General features: G+C 37.7%; 1 long non-coding RNA gene and 1 pseudogene across 4 annotated transcripts in view; one reads left to right on the forward strand and one right to left on the reverse strand.

Annotated features, from left to right (window-relative positions):
- Positions 1-596: 596 nt before the first annotated feature.
- LOC128929918 (uncharacterized) overlaps positions 597-20737 on the forward strand; it is a 146861-nt gene continuing 126720 nt past the window's right edge. For all 4 annotated transcript variants that reach the window (XR_013527800.1, XR_013527803.1, XR_013527802.1 and 1 more), the window contains exons 1-2: positions 597-691; positions 1466-1722. This is a non-coding gene — a long non-coding RNA (uncharacterized LOC128929918). The remainder of the gene's footprint in view (positions 692-1465; positions 1723-20737) is intronic.
- On the reverse strand, positions 6940-7954 carry LOC100413869 (26S proteasome non-ATPase regulatory subunit 7 pseudogene; annotated as a pseudogene).

Here is a 20737-nt window from a genome sequence, read left to right on the forward strand (position 1 = left end):
GCCGCTGTTTACTCGCCTTCCAGAGGACAGAACAAGGGGAAAGAAAGTTTATGTTCCAACATCAAAGACTGAGGCTTTGTTTACTGAGATAATAAGCTGCTCTCAAGCAGGGAGTGAGTAATTTATTTGCCTGAATCTCTCCTCGAAAGCTAGAATAGCACCCAATGCTTAGTAGATGCTCAGTAAGTAGCTTATAATGGACTCATGCATAAATGTCAGGTACTTTTAATACTGTCAGTAATAAGCACCGTTGAGTAGCATCCTGTGAATATTAATTAAAAGAACCTAATGGTGTCATACAGATACTTTTGTTGCCATTTTAATTATAAAGAATCTGAAGAGGTTAAGTAACTTTCTGACCAGCAGGAAGTGAGAGAATGGCTGAGCAGGGGTTTGAACTCTGGTCTGTCTTCATTTCCACATTCTTGTGGGTTTGTTGCACGTCACTGTGACACCTGCTACATGATGTCACGTAGAGAGCTATGGAAACAGAGTTACTGCTTACTTTGTCACATAGAATTAGAGCAGACTTCACAGAGGAATTGTGATGTAAATAGCACGGTATGTCTGCACAGTGGAGGACAGGGGAGGCTTCCAGTCAGACAGCACAGCACACGCAAAGGCACAGCATGACCAAGGAGAAGCAGGACTGTGCAGATGGGACATGAGGAAGAGATTCAAAGTCAGGCAGGTAACAGGATGGAGGAAGATTAATTCAGGGAGGTTGGCTTGAGCCAGAGGGTAGGGGAGACAGGATTCTATCTGATCAGGGCAGCTTCCAGAGAATTCTATCATAAGCTAGTGATATGGTTTGGCTGTGTCCCCACTCAAATCTCATCTTGAATTGTAGCTCCCATCATTCCCGCATGTTGTGGGAGGGACCCTGTGGGAGGTAACTGAATCATGGCGGTGGGTTTTTTCCCATGCTGTTCTCGTGATAGTGAGTAAGTCTCATGAGATCTCGTGGCTCTGTAAAGGTGTGTCCCCTGCACAAGCCCTCTTGCCTGCTGCTATGTAAGACATGTTTTCTTCCCCTTAGTAAGTTTGCTGAGGCCTCCCCAGCCCTGTGGAACTGTGAATCAATTAAATCTCTTTATAAATTATCCCGTCTCAGGTATCTTTATCAGCAGTATAAGAACAGTATAATACAGCTCGTTTCATGGCTGGAAACATTCATTTGTCTTCCCAGAGTTTGTCAGTGATGAAAATTTCCCTGGGAAGAGTTCACTGGAAAGGAGACCTTCACCCCTTTGCCAAGAGTGCAGCACGTGTGTGGCTGCTTACAGTGCACATTATAGAGGAAAGTTTTAGTTCAGTTCCCTTAAGGAACTTTAAAAAATGCAACCAACTGGACCCTAGTAAGGTCCTTGGATTTCCTGCTATAAAACTTCTGCCTTTGATGTTCTCTTGTTAGTAGCCATGGGTGATCTGTGTAATTGAATGGACCATTCTCTCATTTTTACAGATTAAGGGAATACCATGAAGGGACTCTTTGGGATGCAAAGTCATAAACTTGACATTCTTTGTAACAGAACTGTATGTATGGCATGCTGCTGGATTGCGAGGCAATGGCTATGTTAAAGGGACTATCCCTGTGCCCGCTACATTGTCATTTGAATAGATCTACAATACGGTTTGGGACCACCAACCTCTCTGTTTTAAGCTCGATGGCCGTGGTGCGAAGTAGAGTTGGTTGCTATGAAATAGAACTTTACATTGTGGGTAAGATATGTGTCCATAATATGTTAAAGCTAACTTAGAGATCCTCTCAGCCTGAAACTCATTTTGTAGAGGAAGAAATCAAGGCTCAGAGAGGTGAAGTTGTATGCCCCTGGTCACACAGTAGCCCTTCCCTGTCCAATGCCATAGTCACTCATCATATGTTGCTATTAAGCATTTGAAATGAGGCCTGTCCAATTTGAATGTCTTTAGGTTTAAAATATACATGAGATTTCACTTTCTTACTATAAATATAAATTAGCTCCCTAGTATTTTTTTATATTGATTACATGTTGAAAAGATAATGTCTTGGATATATTAAGTTAAATAAAAATATATATTCTAACATGTTTAAAAATTAGCAAATGATAGTTGTACCTATTCACAGGGTACATAGTGGTGTTTTGATACATATAATGTGTAGATGTATAGTGATCACATTAGGGCAATTAGCATATCCATCATCTCAAATATTTATAATTTCTTAGTATTAGGAACATTCAATATCTTCCTTCAAGCTATTTGAAGCTATGTAGTATTTTATTGTTAACTCTAATCATCCTACAGTGATATAGAACACTAGAATTTGTGAATTCATAACTTTTAATAAATCTATTTCTATTCCTCCCTAAATAACACATTATCAACATTCATATCACCTATTTCTTTTTTTAATGTAGCTATTAGAAAACTTAAAATGACAGATGTGGCTTGTGTTCTGTTTCTCTAGGACAGTGCTCTTTTAGAACTTGGAGTAGAAATGGCTCTCCTGACTTTGATGTTGACCTGGTGTGGGTGAGGGGGTATCAAACAGGTCAGGGAAAGGCCGGAGAAAAGCAGGCCATTTAGGAGGCTGGGGGTGGCCATGGTCATCTGAACAGGATCCCATTACTCTGTCGGTTGTCCCTCTCCTGCCTCCCCACAGACCTTCCTTTTCTAATCCTCCAGCACCCTGAAGCTTGTTTCCTGTTTCCATGCTCAGTCCCCTTCACTGACTTGTTCTCTCTCCTCCCCACCTTATTTGATTTGTGACTGATCCTCCAGGCCTCACTGCAGTTCCTCACCTTCCTTCAGCAGCCTTCCCCACTTCTTCCCCACGGTGCATTTACGTGGAGAAAAATAATTTCAAAACAACACTTACTTTGAAATAAGGTAGAATGACCACTTACTAAAACAATGAAAACCTTGTTCACTCCTTTCCTTGCAATATCTTAACTCTACCTGCCCGAATCTGGATTCTAAAAGAATGCAGCGGAGTTTGTGGAAGGAAGACGTAGGCTGGTTATGGAAAACAGTTTTGAGTATTAAGTGTTACTAAACAGTCTGTACCACTGCTAGCTCCAGTTCCTTTCTGCGGCTCTTCTAGGCTCAAACTCTCCTAATGTAAAACAGGAATTCTTCATCCACTCATTCATTCTTCAAAGATTTAGCAGGCATTTACAGTTTCCCAGGCGCTGTGCTGGGCTCTGGAGATAGGATGCTGCTCATAGCAGACACGGTTTTACCACAGATGGAGGAGAAACATGCAGACAAACAGATCAGGTGTGGCTGGTGGCTTTCGGGTCACACGGATGTTGGTGGCCTCAGAGGGGGCTGGCATTTTACCACCCTGGCCAGGATGAAACTGCTGGTAGAATAAGAACCAACAGAAACCTGGAGTCCCATGGCATTCTGGACACTAAATAACTGTCTCATCTGGACTGTTGATGTCTATTGCTTACAATCAATTCCCACTATCCTGTCCTCTAATATCAGGGACGAAGTCCCATTCAGCCACTGGCTTCCTGGACTAAAATCACCTCGTCTGGACTCATCGCTGCGAAAGCACACACTGGGTCTCCATATTCCTTATTCCATGGAATGTCCCCACCTGCTCCTCCCTGGGATGCCACTCCCTGCCCCTTGGTAGCCCTCTGCATAGTATCTTAGGATTAGGACTGGGCATATGTGGAGGTGAAATTTTTCTTTCCATGTCGCTGCTCATAAATCATTGCTTTTTTTCCCCCAATAAAATTTTCTTTTGAAATCGAGAAATGCAATGTATGTTAAGAAAAATACAGAAAATATATGTGTGGTCTAAATAATAACTTTACTGCGAACCTAGTAAACTATCGCATAGGTCAAAAACTAGATTGTTGCCAGGCTGAAATATACCCTCTGTGCCTTCTGCCAGTCACATACCATCCCTCCCCATGGACAGAACTCAGCATGCTGACATTTAGAATAACCACATCTCTTTGATTTCTTTATCATTTTACGACTTTTATATGCATCTCAAAATGATGTAGATGAAGTTAGCCTTTTTTGAGTTCTGAACAAGTGTAATCATGTTGTATGTGTCTTTTTATATGTACCTCAGTATCCTATTTGAGAGACTCACTCATGTGATTGCCTATTTCTGAGCCTTATTCATTTTTGTGATAATTGAGTATCTCTTATCCAAAATGCTTGGGGCCAGAAGTGTTTCAGATTCTGATTTTTTTTTTTTTTTTTTTTTTTGCAGGCATGGGGAGGGTTGGAATATTTGTATTACACACTGAGGGAGCATCCCTAATCTGAAAATACAAAAATCCAAAATGCTCCAGTGAGCATGTCCTTTGAGCATTTTGTCAGTGCTCACAAGGTTTCAGATTTTGGAACACTTCAAGTTTCAAATTTTTGGATTGGGGTTCCTCAGTGACTGTAACTTTTCTGCTCTCTTGAGAATCTGCCCTCCTGCCTTGACCTGCTGACCTCTCTGCTTCTGCCTCATGGTCCTCACCTCCATCACAGACACTACCTCGTCCTAGAGGATATTTCACAGTGTGATTGATGATGCAGTCTTTTATTATGAAGAAGCTCAAACATATCCCAAATCTGTCGATGATCAATTTATGGCCAATGTTGCCGCTATACTCCATGCAGCCCTTCCCCCAATCATCTTAATGCAAATCCCAGCCATCATATTATTTCATTTATAAATATCTCAATATTTTTTTCCAAAAGTTAAGGACTCTTAAAAAACACATTCCAATATTATACACAGAAAAAATTTAAAAAGTAATTTGTTAATGAAGTTTGAAAATAAAGCTACATTAAGATTTTTTTATCTTTTAAAAAAATTGTCAGTTTGTTAGAATCAGGATTAAAATAAGATTCATAAATGCAATACAATGCTTTGTATTTCTCTTAAGTAGTTGTAATCTTAATTCTTATCTAAGTGTGTGCTCTCTCTTTCTCATTCTTTTCATCTTTCTACAATTTTAATCTCTCTTAATCAATATAATTTATTTCTTAGAGAAACAAGATCATTAGTGCTGAGAGTTCTTCACAGTTTGGATTTTTCTGCTACTTAACTTGTTCTCTTCCCTGTGTTTTCTTTAAATTGGAGGATGGATCTAGAGGTTTTTTTTTTTTCACAATTCAGCTTGATTTTTGGCAAAAATTTTCCATGTACTTTGTTTTGCACTTTCTTCAGCAAGTAAATGTTGTCTGAGATGTTAGCAGCAAATGAAAATCAGTGTCTAGAATGATCCATCGTCCGTCATTGCAGTCTATCACCATGGGTTGCAAAATGGCAACATTCTAATTCTACTATTCCTTCATTTATCAGCTGAAATGCTTCATAAAGATACTTCCCTTTTTCAACCCTTTGGTTTCCCTGAAATAAATTCTTACAGGAAAGGAAAAATAAATCTTTGAGTCTTTCCTTTTATTATTTTCAGTTTTCAAAATAAATGAGATAGTTCTGTAACATACTCCAAAGGAGAACGAGGAGGTTTTTTCTTTTAGTAACTTCATGAACTCATGGTTAAGACATGTTTGAAATCTGTCCATCCACTGCAATTATTCTTAATCACTCCATCTATGACCAGTAGACATCTTTTAAGTGGACTCCTTGAGCTCTTTAGACCTTTCAATACAATCTTATTAGATATTCCAGCTTCTTTGGTTTCTAGTATGACATTATATCATCATATTCATCTAGAGGAATATTTAAGAGATCCCTGAGATTTTCTGGTTCCTTTCTTTATTTTGTTATGTGGGAGACTAGGTGCTAAAGATGCTCATTGCTACTGGGTTGGCTATTATTTTTAAGCCCTTTTGTTGGAGAGAGCCAGGACATAAAAATAAATCATGAGTTAATGTAGATCTTTATAAATCAAATTTAGAACTATCTAGTTTTTACATAATATCATTGATCTGACATCTGTTTCTTTTCTCTTATGCCAAGCATTGTATTTTTCAATGACACTGATATAATTATTTATTTTCTTTCACACATAGTTCACATACAATGGACTCAGAATAACAACATAACTATTGCCATCAAGGATGTGATTATTAACATCAATTTTAAGTTTTTTGAAGTTCTTTTTGTCCTCTGAGTATATACCACTAAAGATGCTTAGTAAAGTATCGGGTTTTGTTGGTTGGTTGGTTGGCTGGCTGGTATTTTTTTTGAGGTGGAGTTTCGCTCTCGTCGCCCAGGCTGGAGTGCAGTGGCATGCTCTTGGCTAACTTCAAGCTCCGCCTCCCGGGTTCAAGAAATTCTCCTGCCTCAACCTCCTGAGTGGCTAGGATTACAGGCACTGGCCACTACCTCCAGCTACTTTCTGTATTTTTAGTAGAGAGGAGGTTTCACCACATTGGCCAGGCTTGTCCTGAACTCCTGACCTCAGGTGATCCACCCACCTTGGCCTCCCAAAGGGCTGGGATTACAGGCATGAGCCACTGCGCCCGGCCGTAATGTACTGTGTTTTAAAGTTATTTGAAACATGTTCTGTTATGTGGTTATGCATCTGACTCAGTACACCCTTAGGGCCTATTGTTTTGTTTTGCTGCTGATTGCAGAGATTTTTTATTGTTAATTTTTTAAATTATGCAAACTACTAATGTGTTTCAAAATCATATCATAAGGCAGATCTGACAGAGACCTGTCTAAATATCCAGAGAAATTTAGCTTCTTTGTCCCCTTTCGCTGTTTCTTCCTTCCCCCAGAGAACCATTTTTAAGCTTTTGCTTAATTCTTCTATTTTTTAATTTTAAGAGAATATAAATTTGTGTGCATTCTTTACTCTCTTCTTAAGTAGTACACTACACATATTTGCTACATCTTGCTTTTTTTACTTAACAATATATCATTTCAAGAATATTACATAAATGACATCGTATGACATGCAACCTTATGGGACTGCCTTTTCTCACTTAGAGTGTTTCTCCAGAGATTCATCCAGGTCACTGAGTAGTTTTTGCTTGTTTGTAAGATTTTAATTTACAAATTAAAAAAGCTTTTTAATACGTGTTTTACTTTTTCTGCTCTTTACATCAGTCTTCCTTATCTTTATCTTTCTCCGTGTCCTCTTTCCTATCCTTTTTGTTCTCTTCTTTCTCCTACCCTTCTTTCTTCTCTGCATCCCAGTTGGCAATCTCGTTGTTGATGAGGTTGAGCAGGGTGACCGCGGAAAGGATCAATGAAGCCAAGTGCACTACCCCCATCTGGTCGGTTGGTCGTCAGATAAAAGGCTTTGACAAACTCCTGCAGGCTGACATCTGGCACAGGTTGATGACCTGCAGCTGGTAGATGATCCGGTGGTTGATAGGCAGCTTGCCTGAGGCTACTTTTTTCCAGGTAGCTCCTGATATCCAGAAGATTGGAGTTCAGTTCCTTCAGACCATGGACCTGATTTGTGATCCGTTGGGACAAAGTGCCCGCCATCGTGTCTTTGGTGCCTCGTAACAAGTGTCCAACTCCAACTTTCTCAGCTCCAATTTCACTGGTCACATGTTCAAATGTTTTCGAGGTTGGCATTCTGTCATTATGGACTTCTTCCACTGAAATGTACACTTCTGTGGGCAGCCCTAAGTCCTTTGGCTTCATGTCTGTAATGACCAATATGGAATTAGGACAGTATCTTTTCATTAGTTCATTGATGGTAATGTCATTCTTGTGTAGTTTAGGGTCTGTGTGGTACCAGCCCACTATTCTTTCTCTGGCATTGACTTTCCTGAACATTCCATGCATGTTTTCCAAATAATCATGGTCTAAAAACCACACAGAATCATCTTGGTCATCTTTACCAAAAGGAACTGCAAAAGTGTTCAATACATCAAGTACTTTCTTTTCTTATGACCCCAAAAGCACACCAACAATGCGCTTCTGATTTCCAACCTTTCTGATTCGGTTGAAATGAACCACCACACTGAGCAGCACCAGGGTGTGGACCACCACTGTCTGCACCGCCAGCTGTCACATTGTGTCACCCCTTGCCTGCCAGGCCTGGCTCCTTGCCACCTGCAAACACTGGCAGTGGTAGAAATTCCTGGGGTGCCTTCAGGCCCAGCTCAGTTTTTTGTTTTCGTTTTTTTGTAAAGATAAAGTCTTGCTCTGTCCCCAGGCTGGAGTGCAGTGGTGCAATCTCAGCTCATTGCAACCTCTGCCTCCCAGGTTCAAGCAATTCTCTTGCCTCTGCTTCCCGAGTAGCTGGGACTATAGGCATATATGCCATGCCTGACTAATTGCTAATTTAATTTATATTTTAGTAGAGATGGGATTTCACCATGTTGCCCAGGCTGATCTCCAACTCCTAAGCCCAGGCAATCTGCCTGCCTATAATCCTTCCAAAGTGCTAGGATTATAGGTGTGAACTGCCACACCTTTCCCAATTCTTTTTTTATTGCGAAGTGGTATTCCATGATATATATGGATGTACCACAGTTTATTTAACCACTAGACCTGTTTAAGGGTACCTGTATTGTTCTAGTTGTGGGGTGATTACAAATAAAACTGCTCTACATTTATGTATAGGTTTATATGAACAGAAATCTTTGTTTCTCTGGGATAAATGCCTACAAGTATAATTGTTGGGTTGTATGGTAGCTATGTGTTTAGTTTTTAAATAAACTCGCAAACTATTTTCCAGAGTAGTTGTAGCGTTTTAGATTTTCACCAGCAATATATGAACTATCCAGTTTTTCTGCATTCTTGCCAGCATTGAATGTCACTATTTTCTATTTAAGACATTCTGATAAGTGTAGTGATATCTTGTTATACTTTTAATTTGCCTTTCCCTAATGAGTAATGAGACCAAGTATCTTTTATGTGCTTATTTGCAATCTGTATATCCTCTTTGGTGCAATGTCTTTTTTCATTTTTTAAACTACTTTTTTTTTTTTTACCATTGAGTTTCAAGGGTTCTTTATCGATATTAGATACTAATCTTTCATGAGATATGTTGTTTGCAAAAATTTTCTGCAACTCTGTAGTTTGTCATTACCCTCTTGAAAGGGTCTTTCATAGAGCAAATTTTAAAATTTTTGATAAAGTCTAATGCATTAATTTTTCCTTTTATGGTTCATGTTTAGGCTCAAATCTAAAAATTTTTTGCCTGTCTCTAAATCCTGAAAGTTTTCCCCTATGTTTTCTACTAAAAGGTTTTAAAGTTTTACATTTAAGTCTGTGGCCCATTGAGATTTTTTTGGTAGAATGTGTGAGATGGTCCTGGGTTTTCCAGCCAGTCTGCCTCCTCCTCTCCATCTTTCAGAGTATTCCGTATGTCTATTTTGTGTATATTGTCCAGGATTTTCACTTCTGCCACTTCCTTTTGCCTGGATAATGTGTGATAAGAGTTCTGCTGTTACTTGAATTGTTTTCTCTCTGTAGGTAAAGTATTCTTTCCCTCTCATTGCTTTCAATGTATTTTCTTTGTCTTTTGTTTCCAGAAGTTTGAGTATAATATGTCTCGATGTAAATTTTGAGAGGTTTGTTTAGTTAAAAAATGGCTCAGCTTCTTAAATCTGTAGGGTTATGTCTTTTGGAAACCTTGGGAAGTTTTCAGTCATTGTTTCTCTGAGTAATTTTTCAGCCTCTCCCTCTTTCAGCTCTCCTCTGGGACACAGGTGACACAGATGTTAGGTCTTTTGTTACAATCCCGTAGGTCCCCAAGGCTCAGATTTGGTGGTTTCTGTCGTTCTGTCTTTAATTTCGTGAATTTTCTTTGCCCCTTCTATTTTGCTATTGGGCCCATCCTATGTGGTTTTTCAAATTTCAGCTACTGAATTTTTAGTTCTAAAATTTCCATTTGCTTTCTCTTTATATCTATTTATTTGCTGAGACTCGCTGTTCTTTGTTGAGATTCTATTTCTTCACTCGTTTCAAGCCAGTTTGTAGTTCTCCTTGAAGCCTCTGTATGAGAGCTATGTTAAAATCATTGGAACATTACCATCTCTGTCCTCTTAATGTTAGTATCTTTAATTATTGTGTTTATTTGGTCTTGGATCGTCCCAGTTCTTGGCATGATGTGTGATTTGCAATTGAAAATGGGATACTTCTGTATTGTTTTCTGAGACTACCTTTTTAAAATACCTCTGGGTTAGCTAGCTCTATCTGACACCACTCTGGTAAGGAATAATGACATCCTTGTCTTTTTATGGTCCGGTGGTGAGAGAAGTGTAAGTTAACCACTCAGTCTTCTTTGACTGAGAATGGGTGCTTCTCATTACTCCTGGGGTTAAAAAGGGAGTTTTTTAACTCTCTCTCTCCCACTAGGTATAGACTACCAGTGTTGACCTCTCCCCACTAGGTCTACACTGGTCGTTTCCTACAGTGGGCTAGGAAGAAAAACTGCCAATTTGGGTGAATTGAGTGGCAGTGACATATGGGGACACATATCAGATATTGGATGTGACATATGAGGACAATATTACATATTGTATGTTTTTCAGACCTATTTTATTCAACAAAATGAATGTTTGTTCAACAGCTCAACTAAAGGCAGCCCTTATCTTGATCTAATTTCTTGTACTAACATATTTTAACTCTCTTGATGTTAAAGGACATTGATAACTAACAAAATGTTATCAGTCTCTTCATACACATGCAAAACATTTACTTGTCCCAACACAATTGAGTTGTTTGTATGCAGTGACAAAGTAGGTCTACTAGAAGTCACACTTTATATTAACATGGATTTTAATAAAGACAGTGACTTGAGTGTCTAGTTAATTCCTGGTCCTTATTTTTTGAAGTTGCATATTAGCTGATATTTGGCGAAAATATAAACTCATAACTGGATTCGGAAGAAAAAATTGTTTTTCTCTAGTATTTGATTCTGAAGGCAGGCGAGACATAAATTACTTAGATTATGCAAATTAATGTCAAACAAAAATGAAGATTTAGTCATTATGAAAACCTGTTGTCTTTAAATTCTTTCTTTATTTCAAATAAGGCCAACTGGATGTCTACAAATGAAAATGTCCCCACATACCTGCCAGTCATGTCAGGAGCTGACTTTCAACCACAGAAGCACCATCCTAACCTTAATTCTCCAATTAGGCAGGACAGGAACAGGGAAACAAATCTGAAGCAAACAATGTTCAGACTCTGTGTAAAAACTAAAGTTATTCTCAGTTTCTTTATCCTTTTTGTGAAGAATTGTGACATTATTCTAGTCAACTATGGAGTTGAAATAAAAGAATAAAGCTTTGCTTGTCACTATATGTTAGCTTTCTTTATGAGCTTTCCTAAAAATCAAAAGAACTGAATACTAGGTAAAAAGTTAATAAGTAATTAAGAGAATGCTATTTATTAAAAAAAAAGTTTTTGTAGCTGTTATGTATGAAAAATGTATTGCTAAATGGTAGAAAGGTATGAGTTCAAATCTCAGCTCTGCTACTTGCTGGCCAATAAATGGGCTGCACTTTGAAGTTTATCTGTGCTCCAGTTTCATCACAATGTTTAAAGGGAAGCCTAAAACTCTTCTTTAAAAATCTCCACCGCTACCTCATGCTGCCCCCAGGTGATAAGGAATAGAGTTGTGCTCACCTGAGTTTGCATGATAGGATAATCTGGAGAGATAAAAGAATTAGTGAGCTCTGTTAGTTTTTTCTTTTTAAAAAAATTAAATCTCTAGGTAATTCTAATTGTGCAGCCAGGTTAGAAAAGCACAGAGATAGATCATAAGCACTATAAGGGCAGGGCTTTTGATTATGCAATTTGCTGTTACATTGTTTATGCCTGGAATGTTATCTGGATGATAGGAGAGCTTAATTAATGTTCATCAAGAGGACAAATCAATAAATGAATGTGTACTTGACTTTTTCTTTTTTTGAGATGAAGTCTCCCACTGTCACCTGGTCTGGAGTGCAGTGGTGCGATCTTGGCTCACTGCAACCTCCGCCTCCCAGGTTCAAGCGATTCTCCTGTCTCAGCCTCCCAAGTAGCTGGGATTACAGGTGCCCATTGACTTTATTAAAGAAGCAATACAAGCAATCCTCAAGTCAAAACCTGCTGTAATATTGTAGTTGTCATCAATTGACTCCTGACAATGTACCATGAATGGATCCTAAAACTCTGGTTTAAAACCTTGCATTCTGTCTCGCATAAAATCTGAACTTCGTATCATAGTGTTTAAGGCACTGCATGATCTATCCCCTACCAACCTATCTCCCCTCATCCTCATCACTCTCTCTGCCCGGTCACAAAGGACTCTATTTACTTCTTGATCCCGTTAAGTTAGTTCTCACCCTAGGACCTTTGTTCTTGCTGTCCCTTCTCCCTGGATGACTCTTCTCTAGATTTTCACGTACCTGATTCTTCATCAGTGGAGTAGCAGCTCTAATACACCATCGCTCAGATGCATCTTCTGTGGCTACCCTTTTCAATGTGCCTCCACCCTCTCAGCCACTCTGTCCTATGACCCTGTTGCAATTTCCTCCTAGTAGCTTACAATCAGAAACCCCTTTTTAATTTATTTATTTTAAAATATTTTATGTCTTCTCAATCCCACTAGAATTTGAGTAATGTGAAAATAGAGACTTCATCTTTTTTTTATTTTTTTCATGCAGTGTATCCAGTACTCAGAACAATGCCCAATCTGAACAGAAACTTATTGATGAACGCATACAAGGATAAAAGAAAGTCGTATTTACTATTTATTATTCATTTACCCTTAGGAAAGTCACATGTCTCCTGGAGTAATAGGTATAATCTGCCTACCACGTCGTCTGGCACATAGCAGGTGCTCAGATGATGTTGGTTTTCCTTTATTGTCCTGTTTCTGCCTGATCTTAAAGGAAAATGCTTCAAAGCATATTGCATAAGATTATCAAAAAACAGCAGTTGAACATAGATTTTTATTTATCTTTTGTAAATATATAGGAGCAGAATTGCTGGGTAAAGTTACTTGTGTTAAAATTTTCAAGAAATTGCCAAACAGTTCTCTAACATGATGGTGTCACTGTATACTCTCATCAGCCATGGATAGGGTTCCAGTGGCTCGATATTCTCACTGGCATTAGCAGTGTCCATCTTTTTAACCTTAGTCATTTAAGTGAATATGAAAAATGGTTGGGCGTGGTGGCTCATGCCTGTTATTTCACACTTTGGGAGGAAAAGGTGGGTGGATGACCTGAGGTCAGGAGTTTGAGACCAGCCTAAACAATGTGGTGAAACTACGTCTCTACTAAACATACAAAAATTAGCCAGGCATGGTGGTGGGTGCCTGTAATCCCAGCTGCTGGGGAAGCTGAGGAAGGAGAATAGCTTGAACCTGGGAGGCAGAGGTTGCAGTGAGCAGAGATCACTCCACTGCACTCCAGTCTGGGCAACAAAGCAAAACTCTCTCAAAAATAAAAACATAAATATGCAATGATATATTATTATTATTATTCAAGACTAATGACACTGAGCATTCTTCTGTGCTTATTGCTATTCGTTAGATCTGCTCTTGTGAAGTATCTTTTCACATTTTTTGTCATTTTTCATGTGTGTTCTTAGTGTTGATTTGGGGATTTGTTTATTTGTTTTCTACACAATCACTTTGTCAAATGTATTTGCCAATACATTTCAATGCTTACACTACATTGACAATGACTTTTCATTTTCTTAATGATGTGTTTGATGAATTCTTCATTTTCATGATGTCTAATTTGCCAACTTTTATGTTTAGTACTTTTTATGTTAAGATTATGGAAAATTTTTTATGTTAAGAATATAGGGAAATGTGTTAAGAATATAAGAAATCTTTGCCCATCCTAAGGTTGTGAAGCTATTTTCCTATATACTCTATTCTTGAAGGTTTTTGGTTTTACTTGCTTATTGCAGATTAATTTTTTTTGCATGTGACTTTATGCAGGAATTTCAAGTCTTTTCTTTCATATGTTTATCAAGTTGCATGAAATGAGCCATGATCATGCCACTGATAGAAGTATCTTGTGTCTTGATTGGGGTATCATAACACAGGTATAACATTTATCAAAACTCATCAGATTATACAATTAAGAGCTATGCATTTCACTGTGTGTAAATTTTATCTCAAAAATATCTAGTAGCTGATAGTGACAGAGAGATGATAAGCACAATCTACATGTAAGGGCAAACTTTAAATATTTCTGTAACTCAAGTTTGTCCCATAATGATGAACTTAAGAAATCAAGAAATGGTTAAATTTTTCTCAGCATCTTCCTTTAATAATTCAGGACATTGGTTGGGTGCAGTGGTTCATGCCTATAATCCCAGCGCTTTGGGAGGCCGAGGTAGGCAAATCGCAAGGTCAGGAGTTCGAGACCAGCCTGGATAGCATGGTGAAACCCTGCCTCTACTACAAATATACAAAATTATCTGGTGTGGTGGTGGGCATCTGTGATCCCAGCTACTCAGGAGGCTGAGCCAGGGGAATCACTTGAATCCAGAAGGCAGAGATTGCAGTGAGCCAAGATTGCACCACTGCACTCCAGCCCGGGCGAGAGTGTGAGACTCCGTTTTAAAAAAAAAAAGAATTCAGGACATCTACTGAAATACATTTTGAATGTAAAACTAATATTAAAGAAGTTTTTATATTTAAAGCAGCATACTTTACTTAGAACAATTTACATATAAGAAACCTCTAATAACTGCCAATGTGTGATGTGTTTATGTAAATACATAAATTCTCAAAACAGATGCACGTATGTACGTGTGTCTGCCTCAGGATCATAGAACAAAGCCATAAAAAACTGTATAATTGTACTGTAAAAGATTGATGGGCTTTCTTGGTCTTCATAGTCTTTTTATTTTCTAATTACATAGAAATATGCATCCAAAACCCCAGCTAGAGTTGCACATTGCTAACAAAATACTTATGAGCATAAATTTATAACTGCTTTGGGATTTTTCGGAACAATCCTTTTGAGCTTCTCAGGCTCTGACAGAGGAAGTGTACAATCAGCAAGCCCTACTTCTGCCCTAGACCAGTCAGCAGAATCCTAAGCAACTCTATTTTATGCTCCCTGATTCCTTCTGTACCTTGATATTGAAGCTCAGACCTGCTTATGTATTTATTACCCATGACAGTCTTGCATTTCTATCAGAATTCACTGGGGCTACCAGGAGGAGAAATAGTGCTGTTCTTTGCGGTTGGAGAGATACATAGTTTCCAGAGATCCTGTCAAACCACCTTCTTCTGGGTCATGAATAAGATTCAGAGTACTGGCATACTCCCCAGTGTTTATGGGAAAGGAGTTACCAGACTACAGAGAATTTGGGAAGCCTATTGTGTTATTGGGAAACACTTATTTACTCCTCTGTTTCTGTGTGAGAAGTTTCCACTTGTGTAGCTCTGCTCAGCTTGCCCAGCCATCACTGACCCTCATGAAGAGTGCCTTTACTTCTTTATTTTTTTCTATTTCGTTAGGTGTTTGAGAAATAGGTGGTGTTTGGCTACCTGAATAAGTTCTTTAGTGGTAATTTCTGAGATTTGGGTGCACTCATCACCTGAGCAGTGTACACTGTACCCAATATATAGTCTTTTACCCTCACACCCTTCCTGCACTTTCCCCTGAGTCCCCAAAGTCCACTGTATCATTCTTATGCCTTTATATCTGCATAGCTTAGCTTCCACTTGTGAGTGAGAACACAGGATGCCTGGTTTTCCATTCCTGAGTTCACTTAGAATAATGGTATCCAATTCTATCCAGGTTGCTGTAAATGCCATTATTTTGTTCCTTTTATGGCTGAGTAATATTCCATGGTGTGTATGTGTGCATGTATCTGTGTGTGTTTATGTATGTGTGTGTATATATAGAAATAAATAAATAAATAAAAATGTCCATCAGTCAATGAGTGGATAAAGAAAATGTAAGATATATCTAATATATATATATATCTTAAAATATATCTAATATATATATCTTAAGATATATTTTATGATATATATTATCTTAAGATATATTTTACATATATTTAAGATATATAATTAACTTAAAATATATCTTATATATAAAAAATATATCTTAAGATATATATATTAGATATATTTTAAGATATATATATATATACCTTATATATATATTTCTTATATGTATCTTAAGATATCTATCTATCTATATATCTTACATTTTCTTTATTTACTCATTGACCGATGGACATTTGGGCTGATGAGGAGTGCCTTTCCTGATTGGTGAGCTGGAAGAATAAAATGGACATGACTCAAATCCTTCTCATCATCTCATAGTCGTGTCACAAGCACTATTGAGCTGGATCTGTCACTGTGGAGTGGCCTGCAGTTTCAGGGAAATTTTTAATTCAGGAGAATTTTAACAAGCCAATTTGCCCAAGGACTTAAGTAATAATTTTCATCTGATGTTTATGCTTATCTTTCAATCAGATCTGTAATCAAGTAGAAAAGAGAAGGTTGCCACTTTCAAAACAGAACTGTCTTGTCTAGGACTTGTGAACTGCCACTTTCTTATCTCTCTTACTTTGTAAACATGTGCCTTTTCATGAATTTTAGTATATGAATACAGCTAATTGCAATTTCTAGAAAAGAAGGGATATTACATACTCCTGGTGGTCTGAAATTTTAGTATTGTCATAATATCTCTATTCTGAAAGCCTTCTGATTTGCATGTAATTTAAGTGCAAAACTAGTTTCTCATTGAAATCTTATATTAGTCATTAACAACTCCTATTTAGTAGAAGTAGTCTCACATCCCATCAATTCTTTTGAATTATTTTCCTTGTGACTTTTCTAATGTTTACGTCTGCATTTTCTCTTATTATTGGTCATCTACTGTAGACCAGACATTGTGGCTTATTAGTGTCTATGAGGAAGTCATCAAATACTAGAAGGAATATAGACTAATATCATTACCTTATGGATACTGAAATATTTGAAATATCAAGAGGTATACAAAAAGATTGCCAGGAATACAGAGTAAGGAAATACCACTTTATGACTGTGGGTGTGGCCCTCAGAAGCTGAGTATCAACTTCAAATGGTCAAAAAAAGAATTTTTAATCTTGATCTTGGATATGCATTCGGCTCTGTAAAGGGTAACTAGAAATGTGTCTAGAAATGTGCAGATAATAAGTGAGCATCTGTAGATTCCAATGAAAGTCTCACACACTCTAAGACATTCTCCCATTAGGCACTCTATGAGTCAATCCATAGCAGCAGCTCAGTTGACAACACAGTGGATTACCTTGGATTATCTATTCCTGGCCTGGCAGAAAATAAAGTATGAGGGCATGCATGCTGGACAGTCAGGCCTATAGAGAAGGCTCAGAACACTCTTCACTGATACTGTTCTTTCAGGGGCTGAATGACCACCTGCCAGAGGTACTGGGGAGGACATAACTGCCCTTGGTAGATAGCTGATAAGAGTATGTATCTCTGAAGACCCTTTACACTCCGAAATTCTCCTATTCTTTGATAGGATGGTGCAAGTGAGAGTACTTCCCTGATGTAATTTGGTCTTTAGAATTTCTTGTGAAAATTTTTTTTTTGTTTTTGAGACAGGGTCTTGCCATATTGTCTAGGCTGACCTAAAACTCCTGGGCTCAAGCAATCGTCCCACTTCGACCACTCAAATCCTGAGAAAACAGGAGTGGAACACCATGCTTGGCCACGTGTAGAATTATTGATGCTCATTTACATCCCTTTCCATAATCAATCTTGATTCAAAGGACAGCCCAACAAAAATAGAAATCACCCCTGTACCCTTACATCATTTTAAATTGCAGAATCCCTACGTTTTTCCCAGGATGTTCTTCTAGAATTCCGATTCACTTCTCCTGAACATTTCATACAGAATTGTTTTAATCTCCGTTTCCTTGATAGAGATCCTACATTCTATTTAATTACTTTAATAAGCTCTTCATTGAATAATGACATATTTCAGAAAAAGCAAATATTTAAAGAAAAATATTATAAAAAATCCATGTATGCATCTCACATAGCTTAGCAAATAGAACAATATCAGTGAAGCCTTCTATTTCTTCTCTCCTGAATATACTTCAGTTTTTCCCCCACCCACCCATCGAGTGTTAACTACAACAAAATCTACTCCAAAAAGTCCCTTTTCTTTTCTTCGGCACACACTATACATGTTTACCAACTTTCCTTGCGTGTAACTGAATTCTGGCCAATAGAATGTGAACAAAATGAGGTGCATAACTTCTTGATCTCACCCAGAAAAGCCTCTCCTGAGTAATCTTCCAAGCTTTTTCCTTACTTGGCTGCATAAAGAAGGTCCTGAAGTTCTCAAGGAGGGAGAACTACAAAGGACAATACTGGGTCCCTGAATGACTATATGGAGCAGTTTCTCACCACCAACTTCACCGCACTGTGACATAAGTGAGAAAAAACTTGTATTGAGTTAGCCTACTCTGACTAATATGATGATGATTATTTCCATGCAATTCTTTAGACATACCACATAAAAAGGAATCCCTAATCAATACATGATTTGCTTATTTTTCTACTTATTGTAAGTGGTACCAAGTTGCATGTGTTCTTTGGCATTTTTTTTTTTTTTTTTTTTTTGCATTGCTTTCGAGATCCATCCATGGTAGTATGTGGTGTTTTCTGTAGTGGAGAATTTCACTGCTATGGAGTTCTCCACTGTATGACTATTACACAGTTTGTGTATTTATTTATTGATGACAGTTTAAATTGTTTTATTATTAGTATAAACAGTGCTGTTATCAACATTCTAAAAGAATACATACCTGGTGTGTTTGTGTGTGTGTGTATATATACATATGTGTGTGTGCATATATATATGTATATACATGTGTATATATATGTGTATATATAAATTCTCAGCGTACCTAGTGAATTGGTTTTGCTTCATGAAACCATCTCAAAAACAGTAACTTAACACAATCACCATTTATATAGAATCACGATTCTGTGGGTTGGCACTTTGGCTTGAGCTCAAGCTCTGCTGGTTTGAGCTGGGCTTTTCATGCATCTGTGTTCTCTGCCAGAGAATCTGGGGGCCGGCTGGCCAAAGATAGCTAAGCTGGGGTGGTTCATCTCTGTCCTACCTGGTCTCTCATCTGCCAGCAACTTGGCACAGGGCTTATACACAGGGTGGTGTGGTTCCAAGACCAGCAAGAACACAAACTATAAGGTCTCTTGAGGCTTACACTCAGAACTGACACAACAACACTTCTACTTTACTTTCTTGGACAAGAATCAAGAGAGCTGCCCAGATTCACAGAATCGGAAAATAAACTGCACCCATTGATGGGAGAATTTTAAAAGCATTGCACTGAGTTTTTGCAATATATCACATCCTAGATGGAATTTGGGGGTTTTATAGTATGCATATGTTCAATATTACTATATTTTGCAGAGTTAAAAATATTTTCCAAAAGTGGTTGCATACATTTTTGCAAAAAAGCAGTGTTGAGTGCTGGTTGAGAGCAAGGATTCTAGAGGCCTACAGCTTTGTTAGAATCACAGCAGTGTCATCTATGACTGTCACTTTCTTTTTCTTTTTGGCTGCTTTTTTTTAAAAACAATTTCAATAGTTTGGGGGGGGACAGGTGGTTTTTTGTTATAGGGATAAGTTTTTTAGTGTAATTATTGAGAATTTGGTGCACCCATCACCCAAGTAGTATATACTCTACCCACTGTGAAGTCTTTTATCCCTCACCCTACCCTACTTCCTTCCTCCCTGTCCCCAGAGTTCATTATATCATTCTTACGCCTATGTGTCCTCATAGCTTAGCTCCCATTTATGAATAAGAACATAAAATATTTGGTTTTCCATTGCTGAATTACTTAAAATAATGGTCTCCAACTCCATTCAGGTTGCTGTGAATGCCATTATTTCATTCCTTTGTATGGCTAAGTAGTATTTAATGATGTATTTATAACCACAATTTGTTTATCCACTCATTGGTCAGTGGCCATTTAGGCTGGTTCCATGTGTTTCCGTATGTTTGCAACTGTGACCTAGGTTGCTATAAACATGCATGTGCAGGTATCTTTTTCACATAATTATTTCTTTTCCTCAGGGTAGATATCCAGTAGTTGGATTGATGGACCAAATGGTTGTTCTACTTTTAGTTCTGTAAAGAATCTCTATACTGTTTTCCATACTGGTTGTACTAGACTACATTCCTACCAGCAATGTAAAAGTGTTCCATTTTCACCACACCCATGCCAACATCTATTTTTTTTTTTTTTTTTAAATTATGGCCATTCTTGCAGGAGTAAAGTGGTATCTCATTGTGGTTTTAATTTGCATTTCTCTAATAATTAGTGCAGTTGAGCATTTTTTCATATGTTTCTTGGCCATTTGCATACCTTTTGAGAATTGTCGATTCACATCCTTTATCTACTTTTTGTTGGGATTATTTGTGTGTGTGTGTGTTTTTTTCCCACTGATTTCTTTGAGTTCCTTGTCAATTCAAAACATTAGCCCTTTGTCAGATGCATAGTTTGGCAAATATTTTCTCCCATTCTGTGGGTTGTCTGTTTACTCTGTTATTTCTTTTGTTGTGTAGAAGATTTTTAGTTTAATTAGGTCTCATCTATTTATTTTTGTTGGTTTTTTTTTGTTGTTGTTGTTGTTGTTGCATTTGCTTTTGAGTTCTTGGTCATGAACTCTTTGTCTAAGCCAATGTCTAGAAGAATTTTATCTTCTAGGATTTTTATGGTTTCAGGTCTTAGATTTTAGTCTTTGATTCATCTTAAGTTGATTTTTGTATAAGATGAGAGATGTGATTCAGTTTTATTCTTCTACATGAGGCTTGCTAGTTATTCCA

Source organism: Callithrix jacchus, chromosome 16 (genome assembly GCF_049354715.1).
Source record: "Callithrix jacchus isolate 240 chromosome 16, calJac240_pri, whole genome shotgun sequence".
Classification (NCBI taxonomy): domain Eukaryota; kingdom Metazoa; phylum Chordata; class Mammalia; order Primates; family Cebidae; genus Callithrix; species Callithrix jacchus.